The 13,873-nt window shown below is 48.8% G+C and overlaps 1 protein-coding gene across 1 annotated transcript in view; it reads left to right on the top strand.

Annotated features, from left to right (window-relative positions):
• Positions 1 to 13,873, top strand: part of LOC146817879 (interferon-induced, double-stranded RNA-activated protein kinase-like) — a 512,572-nt gene that overhangs the window by 464,817 nt on the left and 33,882 nt on the right. The window lies entirely within an intron of this gene.

Here is a 13,873-nt window from a genome sequence, read left to right as displayed (position 1 = left end):
AAATGGCGCCCAATTTTAGACCCGAGGGAGCTCAACACCTATCTCATAAAAATGTTGCGGCTTCTCAATCCAGGGGATTACATGGCTACTCTGGATCTCGAGGACGCATACTTCCATGTTCCCATCCACCCGGCCCACAGGAGGTTTTTACGCTTTACATCAGCCAAGAGCCACTTTCAATTCAAGGTCCTGCGTTCCGGACTCAGATCCACACTGCGGATTTTCACGAAGGTCTAGGCCCCAGTCGCAGCGTTTCTCAGAAAACAATCGCTAGAGCAGGGGTCTCCAATGAGTATCTCTGGAGCTACTGGTAGCTCGCCAGTACCTTCAAAGGAGCTCTCTGAGGTGAAGTCAAGCCAAGTATCAAATTCAGGGAGTAGGTGCCTATTAAAGAAGGCATCACTGATCATCTAAAGACCCTTAGAGTGACAGCCAGCCAAACGTATGACAGTTACTCATACTAACACTCCAACACACGTGTCGGATTATAGGACCTGCTACATGACAGTCTGTATCCAATCTCAATATAATTAAGCCACAAGGAGATTGACCAGGTTGTAGTCCCTCCTTTATCAGTTACAACATGAATGTGAACAGTGCACCATCAAAAAAGTATGGCAGCAGTAGACTGAGCTGTAATCAGTGCTTACCCACCAAAGTGCGGGACTGCAGAAGTCAGAGTGAAACGGTGTCCGTTAGATGCATGATTAGCTCAAGACCTGAGGAGAACAGGGTATGATCCAGACCAGAGAAAATTAAGAGATTTATCATCTTTGTGTGTGTCCATAATAAAAACTATTGCTTCCTGAAACTATGCTTGGTGCCAAGAACCACCAAATATATATGCGAGCCCCATCAAAAGATTGTTATCTTTGGCATAATTGTGTCCATTCCTGGCATAATGCCAATGGCATAATAATGGTCATCCTTGACTATTTTAGTATTTTTAGACTAGTTATGGTATACTGGCAGCTATCATAGACCTACTAAGAGCATGACTGGCCTATATGTACCTTATTCCTGGCATATTAATGTCATGACTGATATATGGTATTATCCCTGATCCTTATGGTTTCCATCCTTGGCACAACTGTGGCGCTAGTATAATGGTGGTCATTACTGACATAATCCAGGCATCCATGGTGCTATGGTGAGCATCCATGGCATATGACTGCAATACTTGGGAATTCAAAGTAGTCTGTCCATATGAGGCATTTGTACATGGGAGTACATGATGAACATGACAAGCTGGTGTTTTGAGACTGCATTTCTGAAAAACTGATATTTTAAAGGCAGTTTTAGTATTCACAAATGGAGTTTCTTCTGGAAAATTTAGTTTATTTGCCCACAGTGGAAATTGGTATTAGAAAAATGTGCATTTTCAGAAACTGGTGAATGATAATTCAAGCTGAGCTGGCAAGCCGTACTGCTGTGCTTATGTCCTTTGTGCCACTGGGCATGTCAGGATTTGAATGTTACTTCATAAGTCAAGGGGAGGCATTTAATATTGATGAAACTTTCCCCAGCATTTCTGCTGGTAACCGCCCTTGGTATACTTGAGTGGTAACTACTGAAAATCTTGCTTTGGGTGGTCATAGTGTTGTCACTATTTTACACTTATAACATTTTCTAGTAGCTCGGGAAGACTTTCCTTGAACAGAAGTAGCTCTCACTAAAGAAAAGGTTGGAGACTCCTGCTAGAGGTTTTTCCTTATCTCGACGACTGGTTGGTGAAAGCACCTTCTTCTCAGGTAGCTTCAAAAGCAGTTGAAAGCTGCATTCAACTTTTCAGTCATCTGGGACTTCAACTCAACAAGGACAAGTCAGTCCTCGGTTCTTCCAGGTCGGCCAAGTTCCTGGGGGCTATTCTGGACACGGTTTGTTGCAAAGTTTTTCCATCAGAAGAAAGACAGCAAAGACTGATCACCTCTGCCCGTCGTTTGCAAACAAGACGGTCTCTGTCTGTTCGCCTATACAAATCTCTTCTAGGATCAATCTCATCTTGCATTCCCTTAATTCCGCATTGCAGACTTCGTATGCGCCCGCTCCAAAAGCAATTGGACTTACAGTGGCACCAAGCAGAAGGCTCTTTTGACGACAAAGCAATCATCACTCCTCTTATGAAAGAGTCAGCCAGATGGTGGATGGACAATATCTCAAAGGGTCTCACCTTCACAGTCACTCCAGCTCCGTTGATACTTACCACGGACGCCTCTCTGGAAGGCTGGGGAGCGGTCTTGCAAGACCTTCAAGTGAGCGGCCGCTGGCGGCCCGAACAACGTCTTCTCCACCTCAACCTACTGGAGCTCAAAGCGATTTGTCTAGCTTTAAGGCTTTCCTTCAGACTTTCCTGGTCCATACAGACAACACGACGGCCATGCATTACGTGAACAAGCAGGGTGGAATAAGGTCTCCTCTGCTGTCCAAGGAAGTGCAAGAGATTTGGGCGTCGATTATCCGTCACCAAATTTCACTTTGGGCGGAACATCGTCCGGGTGCCCTCAACAAGACAGCGGATACGCTAAGTCGTCTCAAATCTGTGAGCCACGAGTGGGAGTTAAATCAGCTCACTCTGGAGAGAGTTTTCAATCTTTGGGGCAGACCCTCCATAGACCTGTTTGCCACTCCAGAGAACAGGAAATGCCAGTTCTACGCAAGCAGGGAACACCATCAGGGATCATTGGGGAATGTGCTTTCGATGGCCTGGTCAGGCGCCTTTGTTTACCCCTTTCCTCCAATTCCGCTAATCCCACGACTACTCAGGAAGCTCAAAGCAGAACACTGCAGAATGATTCTAGTGGCACTGACATGGCCCGCCAGTTTTGGTTTACAGAGCTTCTCCTGCTCTCCCAGAATCATCCACTTCACCTGTGTCCAATTCCTTCTCTATTGACGATGTCCCAGGGCCAAGTGGTACATCCAGACCCGGAAGGTGGCCCTCCTCCTCGCTTTAACATCAGCCAGGAGGGTTGGTAAACTTCAGGCTCTCACTATTAAGGATCCGTTCTTGCAGTTCAAAAAAGACACTCTTATCCTGAGGACAAATCCAAAATTCATCCCAAAGGTTCCTTCGGATTTTCATTTGAATGAACCAATCATTTTGAAGTCTTTTTTCCCTAGACTGACAACTCCAGCGGAGAGGTCTCTTCATTCTCTGGATGTTAAAAGGTGTTTAAAATTTTATATCCAACGCACCAAGGACTTCAGGAGATCTACTCAGCTCTTTGTCGCCTTCAGTGCACCTCGTAAAGGTTTTTCCCTTTCAAAACAAGGGGTTGCACGATGGATTGCCAGCGTGATCTACTACTGTCACCAAGTGGCTGGTAAGCCCCTAGAAGGGCGGGTCCTGGCTCACTCGACAAGATCAGTTTCATCTTCAGCTGCTCTGTAGGCTGGAGTACAGATCAAATACATTTGCAGGGCAGCTACATGGAGCAGTGCCCATACCTTCACGACACATTACTGCTTGGAATCTTCCACGAGGAGCGATGCTGCAGTGGGACAGGCTGTCCTAAGGAATCTCTTTCAGTGAGCGGTGAGCTTTCCCTTCTAACCCTCCTTCATGTTATTGGTTCGCACATTTTGTATCTGATGGTGTTTACTGACTGATGTTTGGTAACTTTTATTTCTCATGCTGATATACATGCAAGTATCGGGTACCCCACAAGTTACCTGCTTCTTGCGGAGAGATCTCACAGAGACGACATGAGCTATCGCCCCCACGCCCACCTTACCCGACTCTGGATCGGACAACAAGCTAGGAAGCGGGGAAGGTAGCCTAGAAACGGCCGGATGATGTCAGGAAGATAGTAGTGGACGTCCCTCTGTTTGGATGAACCTTGGGCACCAGCTGGACAGGGAAACAAGGGAACACCTGGTTCGAGGCATGTGGGCTGCTGAATTCATATCTGTGCATAGATCGCCGCCTAGTGTTGGGTCCGGATGTTTGCACGTTGTTGTCCTGGAAGAGTCTTCGAAGTATCCTGAGATAGGTGACTCCTCCCCTGGACCACAGTGCGCATGGGCATCCTCTCCATCCTCAGATTGTTTTTTTCCGCCATTGGGTTCGGATGTGCTTATCTTGACTCAAGTTAGGAAAATTTAGTTTTCAGGCCAAAAGGCCTTTAGTTTTCGTCGGTACTGTTCCCGATCGGTATCGACAGTTTACAGGCTAGTTTAGCGACTTTAACAACTTTTCGGATCCATTATATCCGACCATCGACCAAACATCGACGATGGAATCGAGGACCCCATTCAAGCGGTGTCCTGTTTGCCACGCGAAATACCCACATATCGACGTCCACCCGGTGTGCAACAAATGCCTCTCACCGGATCATGACGAATCGAAATGTATGGCCTGTGCCCGATTCAGATCCAAGAAGACTCTCCGGAATCGACGAGCCGCGCGACTGGAAGCGCATCAAGCGGCACCGGCCCCGACCAACATCTTCAGCACCGAGGACGAAGATGTCGAAAGCGTGGAAAACATACCCTCCAGCCCCGCTTCCGAACACGGTTCCAGATCGGAAGATGTAGATGAAGAGCTTTTTCACAGGGAAGAAGCCGACGATGAGGTAGGAGACTACGATGAGGCCTTAGGGGCCGAAGAAGGTAGCTCTGGTGAAGAGCAGGGCCTACCCGTCCAAATGGAGGATATCCCAGTGTGTCAGTCTACGGCTCCGGTCGAGGGATCGCCTTCGGGCCTTACCCAAGACCAATCCCGCAGTTCTTCGGCCCCGCCCTCTGGCCCGGCCACGGACATCCAGCGAGAGCCATTATTACCCAAAAAGACTGGTTTCCCTTCCACGAAACCGAAACCAATCGTCGCACCGGTTCAACAGAAACCGAAAGTGAAACTGACACTGGTCGGCTCGAGGACCACCACACCTTCGACGCCAGCCAAACCCGTCGGCTCCGACCGCACCAAAAGGGACTTCGGTGCCGAACTCGCTGCAGCCGATGTCGGCGCCGACCCAAAGAGGAAAGCCTTCGGTACTGCCAAAGCACCTCGGCCCCCGGCACCGAAACAATCGGCACCGACCACCAAGGTTAAAATGGCCGCTGCATCGCAATCCACCTCGAAAGCAGCGACTACGGTCCAATCATCGACGCCGTCGACAGCTACTACCTCTCCTCGACTCGATGACCCTGTGGCTCCAAAGAAGTCCACACCTACCTCTACGGAACCACTCGGCGCCAAAGAACCGTCGGCGTTCCAGGTGCGACAAGTTGCAGCGTCCTTGCAACGCATCAGAGAAAAGGCAGCCCTCCAGGCCACGTCGGGCTCCGAGCCGAAAAAAGGCTCAAAAGGCACCTTCGGCACCAGCCAACATCACCTTTGGTTTGCCGCCATCCACGGCGCCGAAACTATTCGAGATCAGAACACGTGTTACCCAGACAAGGTCCCCATCTACTGAACACTCTCCTACTGGGACATCGCCGTCCCACTTCATCGACGCTGACACCGGCAGGCTCATGCTCCGAAAGCGGAAGATCACTTCCGGGCAGGCTTTGGACTCTTACAGGATCCCGCTAAAGCAAAAAATGCCGGCGGAATCGGAACCAGTTCTTTATGAACGCATCCACACCTCTTACCCAGATCCACAGTCCTTCTCTCCGACGCACTCCGACACGGATGCAGTGGAGGACTACATGGGTGACGACACCACCTACCCCGGGGATATGGACCCTGAGGGCCAGCAGGACCCTGATCAAGTCTGGGATGACCCTGTAGACCCAGGTGCCGCTCTGGATACACAGGACACGCAACTTTATAGCGCAAAAACGTCTCCCACAGAGGACACTGCTGCATTCAACGCCCTCATCGAACGTGCCGCAGCCAATCATGGAGTGCAACTCCACTCGGACACAATCAGACGATTTCTTGGTGGACACTTTCGCATCCTCAGAGAGGACTGTAAAGACTCTGCCCATGTTGAAAGGTGTCCTCAAGCCAGCAAAGGACATTTTCAAAGAAACCACCAGGGCACGGGTAATAAACCCCAGGATCGAGAAAAAATACAAACCCGCACCTGGGGACCCTACGTACATTAGAAGCCAGTTACCTCTGGACTCCATCGTAGTTGCTAATGCTCGCAAACGGGCACACTCGCAGACAACTGGTGATGCTCCCCCCCGGACAAAGAGTCCAAGGTTCTAGAGACCTCCGGCAAAAGGATTGCAGCCCAGGCAGCAAACATATGGCGCATTGCCAATACACAGGCGCTCCTAGCTCGCTACGATCGCTCACACTATGACACGTTAGAGACCCTACTCCAACACCTACCAGACGAGTACAAAGAGGCAGCGGAGCTCCTCATCAGGGAGGGACAACTTCTCACAAACGCATCCATCAAGTGTGCACTGGATGCCGCAGACACAGCTGCAAGAGCAATAAACACCAACGTCATGCTACGACGACACGCCTGGTTACGAATCTCCGGATTCAAACCTGAGGTTCAAAATAACATCCTCAATCAGCCAGTCAACCCCGACTACTTATTCGGACCGGAGGTTGACACCACCTTAGAAAAGATAAAAAAAGACACAGACACTGCAAAGTCAATGGGGGCTCTGCAAACGCAGACATTTCGTAGTGGCTCCTTTCGTCGCCCCGGAAATAGAGGAGCAGGTAGAGGACAGGGGGCACAGCAAACCTACAATAAAGGGGGCACACAAAGTTCCTACGATAAAAACACCCAAGGTGGATATCGTGGCTCCAGCACCAAAGGCAGAGGACGTGGTTACGGCAATACCAGGTCCTCCCCCAAGAACAAACAGTGACGCCCTCTCCCTTCCCCCCGACCACATAACACCTGTCGGGGGAAGGCTCCAGCGGTTCCTGTCCACGTGGAATACCATCACCACGGACAGGTGGGTCAAAGATGTTATCCAACACGGTTACTGCCTCGAATTAACCTCCACTCCACCCACCATACCGCCAAAGCACCGTCCTATGTCCTCAGAGCACTTAGCATTATTACAGCAGGAAGTGCTAAGTATGCTGCAAAAAGGCGCAATAGAGGTCGTGCCCGTCCACCAGCAGGGAACAGGGGTGTACTCTCTGTACTTCTTAATACCAAAAAAGGACGGGTCACTCAGACCTATCCTAGACCTGAGACCCCTCAACCACTACATTCTCTCAGAGCATTTTCACATGCTCACCCTACAGCAGGTTCTCCCGCTGCTCAGACAGGGAGACTTCCTAGCCACGCTAGACCTCAAAGATGCGTATTTCCACATACCCATACACCCGTCACACAGAAAATATCTCCGGTTCACTATTCAGGGGCAGCACTACCAATTCAAAGTCCTTCCCTTCGGAGTGACAACAGCACCCAGAGTTTTCACAAAGTGCCTAGCTACTGTGGCTGCACATCTACGGAGGCAACACATTCACGTCTACCCTTACCTGGACGACTGGCTTGTTCAGGCAAAGTCAGCCCAGCAATGTGCCAGCCACATGTCCCGCACCATTCACCTTCTTCACAGTCTGGGATTCTCACTAAATTACCCAAAATCACATCTCCAACCCGCACACGTACAACAGTACCTAGGTGCGACCATAGACACTCTAGCGGCCACAGCTCAGCCAAATTTAGTGAGGATCAACAGCATGCAAATGCTGATCTCCAAGTTCAAACCCCAACACTCCCTTCCTGCGCGAGTGTTCATGCAGTTGATAGGCATGATGGCCTCCTGCATTTTCATAGTCCCACACGCGAGACTACATATGCGCCCGCTTCAGGAGTGCTTGGCACGTCAATGGAATCAGGCTCACGGGCAATTAAAAGATCTAGTGTTGGTGAGCGGTCGGGCATACAACTCTCTGCATTGGTGGAATCCACAAAACCTTTGCAAGGGCCAACCGTTCCACGAGCCTGTTCCACAAATAATACTGACAGCGGACGCGTCTCTCAGAGGGATGGGGAGCTCATGTACTCAATTACACAGTGCAGGGACTATGGACAATACAACAAAAGAAGATGCACATCAACGTTCTGGAACTGATGGCAATCTTCCTCGCCATGAAGGCATTCAAAGTACACCTGTGCAACAAAGTTGTGTTGATCCGGACGGACAACATGACTGCCATGTACTATATACAGAAGCAGGGAGGAACGCACTCTCCACAGTTGTCTCATCTGGCTCAGAGCATGTGGAAGTGGGCCATTCAGAGGGACATATTCCTCATGGCGGAACACCTCCCAGGCAAGGACAACCAGATGGCGGATCTGCTCAGCAGACACAGCCACCAGATGCACGAGTGGGAGCTACACCCGTCAGTACTCCAACCGTACTTCCAACAGTGGGGTCATCCAGAGATAGACCTATTCGCCACATGCGAAAACGCAAAATGCCAAAGCTTTGCCGCCAGGTTCCCACATCCACAGTCGCAAGGCAATGCGATATGGATGAACTGGTCCGGCAGATTTGCGTACGCTTTTCCCCCAGCGCCGTTGATACCGCTGGTGGCACGCAAACTGCGACAACACTCACTGACACTCATCCTGGTTGCTCCAACGTGGGCACGCCAGCCATGGTACACCACCTTTCTGGAACTTTCCGTGGTGCCGCATCAAAGGCTGCGGATCAAACCCGCGCATTTGACGCAGAACCATGGAGAAATTCAGCACCCAGAACCGCAACAGCTGAACCTGGCGATCTGGCTCCTGAAGTCCTAGAGTTTGGCTACCTAAACCTGCCACCTGACTGTATGGAGATCATTAAGGAAGCTAGGAGACCCACTACCAGAGCTTGCTATGCAGCCAAATGGAAGAGGTTTGTCATCTATTGCAATAACAATGACATTAACCCGCTAGACGCATCCATTCAAAACATAATCTGTTACCTCTTACACCTATACCGATGCAATCTGGCTTACACCTCAATACGTATCCATTTAACCGCAATAGCAGCCTATCTCCAAAACAGGCAGCACATCTCTTTATTCAGAGTGCCTGCCATCAAAGCCTTCTTGGAGGGACTTAAACGAGTGATTCCCCCAAGACACCCACCAGCACCAGTGTGGAACCTCAACTTGGTCCTCACCCGACTGATGGGTCCACCCTTCGAACCTCTCCACTCATGTGAGATTCAATTCCTCACCTGGAAAGTAGCTTTCCTAGTAGCAATCACTTCATTGAGAAGAGTTAGTGAACTCCAGGCACTAACCATTCAAGAGCCATTCATACAGGTTCACGCAAACAGGGTCGTACTACGTACCAACCCCAAATTCATGCCTAAAGTAATATCGCAGTTCCACATGAATCAAACGATTGAACTGCCTGTTTTCTTTCAGAATCCACAAAATGTCGCTGAAAGAATGCTCCATACACTAGACGTCAAAAGAGCCCTCATGTACTATATAGACAGAACCAAAAACTTTAGGAAGACAAAACAACTTTTCGTTGCCTTTTCCCCACAACACAAAGGCAACGCCATCTCCAAAGCAGGTATAGCCAGATGGATCGTTAAATGTATTCAAATCTGCTATCAAAAGGCTAAACGCACATTAACGATCCCCCCACGAGCCCACTCAACACGTAAGTTAGGGGCCTCCATGGCTTTCCTGGGAAACATTCCTTTGCATGATATATGTAGAGCAGCCACATGGTCCACTATACATACATTTACCAAACACTATTGTGTAGATGTACACTCAAAACAGCAGGCAGCTGTAGGACAGGCTGTTCTCAAAACTCTTGTTCAGACCGCTGCAGCTGGCACTGGTAGCCGCCGCTAATAGGGGGTACTGCTATGTATTCTATGCACAGATATGAATTCAGCAGCCCACATGCCTCGAACTGAATATGCTACTTACCAGTATGCATCTGTTCTTGGCATGTAGGGCTGCTGACATTCATATCGCCCACCCTCCTCCCCGGCGCCTGTAGCAGCTGCAGCTCTCAGAATTACTGTATAGCATGGTCATCACTTTCTGTATCTACTCCATCCCTGCCACAATGGCGAAAAATAATCTGAGGATGGAGAGGATGCCCATGCGCACTGTGGTCCAGGGGAGGAGTCACCTATCTCAGGATACTTCGAAGACTCTTCCAGGACAACAACGTGCAAACATCCGGACCCAACACTAGGCGGCGATCTATGCACAGATATGAATGTCAGCAGCCCTACATGCCAAGAACAGATGCATACTGGTAAGTAGCATATTCATTACACTCAGCACAACAACCCTGTTACTAAACACTAACACACACTCATGCTGGAGCCAGCAGTTACCTCAAGCGTGGATATCACAGGTCTGTCCCCATCAAGAGTAAAGAATAGAAGTCTTGCCACAATCATCAGCGCTCCTGCGCTAAGTACAGAAATTCAACAAGCGCTCCTGCGCTACGATACAAAGAAAATCAACTAGCGCTCCTGCGCTCTAATACAAGGAAAACCAAAGCAAATAAGCGCTCCTGCGCGATATGGTAAGTTAAGGACAGAGGGAAAAACAAGCCCCCCTGCGCTTGGGGCTTGGCATCCAGTACTGGCGCGAAAGTGAGACCAGACAGAGACACTGGCATTAACATAGGCGCTCCAGCGCTGTAATGCAGGCTAACAAAGTCACGAGCAGAAAACAAATGCGCACCAGCGCGGTGATTTACAGAAACACACAAGCGCTCTAACACTGGCAAACAGAGTCACGAGGAGACTTTAATGCGCTCCAGCGCGGTGATTGCAAAAACATACAAGTGCTCACGGGTGCACCACAAAGCGCTCCAGCATGGCAGCGTTACAAACAGAGAAGCACTCCTGCGCGGCAGTAGACACAAACGGACAAGCGCTCCAGCGCGGTGAATTACCTGGAAACGTTCTGGAGGCAAGGTAGGCTTCCGAAATAGGGATTGGCGTCAATGCCAAGCGCCGAACCAGGGGAAGCCGCTGCTGATATGCGGATTCCCCCGGAAGCGCTAGTGACGTCAAGACGGTTCCAGCAAGGATTGCTGGACCGCTAACAGCCAGGAGACCGGAAGTGAGGAGATCGCGTCCCACATGAGGCAGAATGCATGCGCTCAACGGCACTCGGTGACAGGAGAATGGGGGTGGGCCAGCACACGAACCATGACAGCGAGGTGATACAATGTATTATTACACAAAATGTGCCATTATTTCCTAACTGCTAGCTATTCTGATATAAGCTATGGGAATCTATGAAAGTTCCAATACTGGAGTAAGAAAGCAAGTTACTTACCTGTAACTTTGGTTCTCCAGTATTGGTAACTTTCATAGATTCCCATGCGCCCACCCTCCTCCCCTGGGAAAGCTCAGCATTCAGCATATTCTGTTATATTGTCCCACAACGGCTACGAAAATCTGAGGCTCTGAGGTTCTCTCAGGAGGTTTTTATGGGGTGAGGCTAATCTGATTGGTTGTTGTATTATTTTGGTCTCTTTTACAAAAAGAGGTGGTTATGCTACAAAATGAGATGAAGCCTAAGCCTTTTTTTCTCTTTTGTACCTACTGCTATGGTATTTTTTATTTTTCGAGGCTCCCATTCCGACGACGGGGAATGATACAAGCTATGGGAATCTATGAAAGTTACCAATACTGGAGAACCAAAGTTACAGGTAAGTAACTTGTTTTCTTCCCCTGCATCAGCAAAACACTGGAGTTTACTCCCTGTACTTCCTCATTCCAAAGAAGGACGGAACCCTGAGACCCATCTTAGACCTCAGACCCCTAAACCTTTACATACAATCAGACCATTTTCACATGGTCACACTTCAACAGGTCCTTCCTCTGCTCTCACAAGGCGATTTCCTTGCCACCCTAGATCTCAAGGACGCCTACTTCCATATTCCCATTCACCCCGCTCACAAGAAATATATCAGATTTGTAGTGGACAGTCAGCATTACCAAATCAAGGTTCTCCCATTCGGATACACCACAGCACCCAGAGTCTTCACAAAATGTCCAGCAGTAGTTGCAGCTCACCTAAGAAGACAACAAATTCACATGTTCCCATACTTAGACGACTGGCTCATAAAAGCCAAGTCATACAGCCAGTGTGTAAATCACACACACGCCACAATCCAACTACTTCATGACTTAGGATTCACCATAAACCTCACAAAGTCTCACCTACAACCGTCCCACATCCAACAGTATCTCGGTGCCACAATTATCACCTCAAAAGGCCTTGCAAATCCCAGTCCACCCAGGATAGCAAGCATACTAAGTCTCATTACAAAATTCCAACCACAACACATGCTTCCAGCTCGAGTGTTCATGCAGTTCATAGGGATCATGGCCTGTTGCATATTTATAGTACCTCATGGCAGACTCCACATGCGTCCCCTACAGGAATGCTTAGCACGTCAGTGGAACCAGGCTCAAGGTCAGCTGACAGATCTGGTGCTGGTGGATGGCCGCGCGCATCGCTCTCTGCACTGGTGGAACACACAAAACCTTTCCAAAGGGCAGCCGTTCTTAGAGCCGGTTCCACAGATTGTACTAACAGCAGACTCAATTAGCGCAGAGCATATGGAGGTGGGCTATTCCTCAAAATATTTTTCTCCTCGCCCAACACGTTCCAGGAGTCCAAAACAGCATAGCGGATCTGTTAAGTCATCAGACACAATAGATTCACGAATGGGAACTTCATCCACAAGTTCTTCTACCGTTTTTCCAAACGTGGGGGCAGCCACAGATAGATCTCTTCGCCACACATTACAACACAAAATGCCCAAGCTTCGCCGTCAGAGATCCACACCCATTGCCCAAAGGCAATGCGACATGGATGAATTGGTCAAGGAAATTTGAGCACGCTTTTTCACCTCTCCCACTCATTCTATTGGTGGTGCGCAAACTGCAGCAACACACACTGACACTCATCCTAGTTGCTCCAACATGGGCCAGACAACCATGGTACACAACACTGCTGGAACTATCAGTGGTCCCACACCACAAACTACACCTCTCCTCATGCCTCTTAACACAGAACCGTGGAGAGATCAGACACCCGGACCCGGCACAGCTCAACCTAGCGATCTGGCTCCTGAAGTCTTAGAATTTGGTTACCTTAACCTACCCCCTGACTGTATGAATGTTATCTAAAAGGCTAGACGCCCCACCACTAGAGCCTGCTATTCAGCCAAGTGGAAAAGATTTGTAATATACTGTAATAACAATAGCATCAATCCTTTAAGTGTGTCTATTCAGCACATCATATGTTACCTACTACATCTTCAAAGGTGTAATCTAGCATACACATCTATTAGGTTACACCTCGCTGCCATAGCAGCTTACTTACAAAATAGACAACACTTGTCATCATTCAGGGTACCTGCCATTAAAGCATTTATGGAAGGCCTTAAAAGAATCATTCCTCCTAGGGTACCACCCTCACCAGTGTGAAATTTAAACATTGTCCTCACAAGACTAATGGGCCCTCCATTCGAACCTCTGCATAAATGCGAGCTACAATTTCTTACATGGAAAGTCACTTTCCTTGTGGCCATTACTTCTCTTAGAAGAGTCAGTGAGCTACAAGCACTAACTATTCAAGAACCATTTTTACAACTCCATCATAACAAAGTGGTTCTCAGGACAAATCCCAAATTGCTTCCTAAAGTTATCTCCCCTTTTCACCTCAATCAGTCTGTTGAGTTGCCAGTATTCTTCTCGCAACCACAAACAGTCGCAGAAAGAGCTCTTCATACTCTAGACGTAAAAAGAGCACTCTTTTATTATATTGACAGAACAAAACCTTTTCGCTAAACAAAACAACTTTTTGTATCCTTCTCACCACCACATAAAGGCAATCCTATATCAAAATCCGCGATTGCAAGGTGGATTCTCAAACGTATACAAATTTGCTATACCAAAGCAAAGCGTACATTATCTATCCCCCCCTAAAGCCTAC

This window comes from Triturus cristatus, chromosome 6 (assembly GCF_964204655.1).
Source record: "Triturus cristatus chromosome 6, aTriCri1.1, whole genome shotgun sequence".
Taxonomy (NCBI): Eukaryota; Metazoa; Chordata; class Amphibia; order Caudata; family Salamandridae; genus Triturus; species Triturus cristatus.
This window is presented reverse-complemented; position numbering and strand designations above follow the sequence as displayed.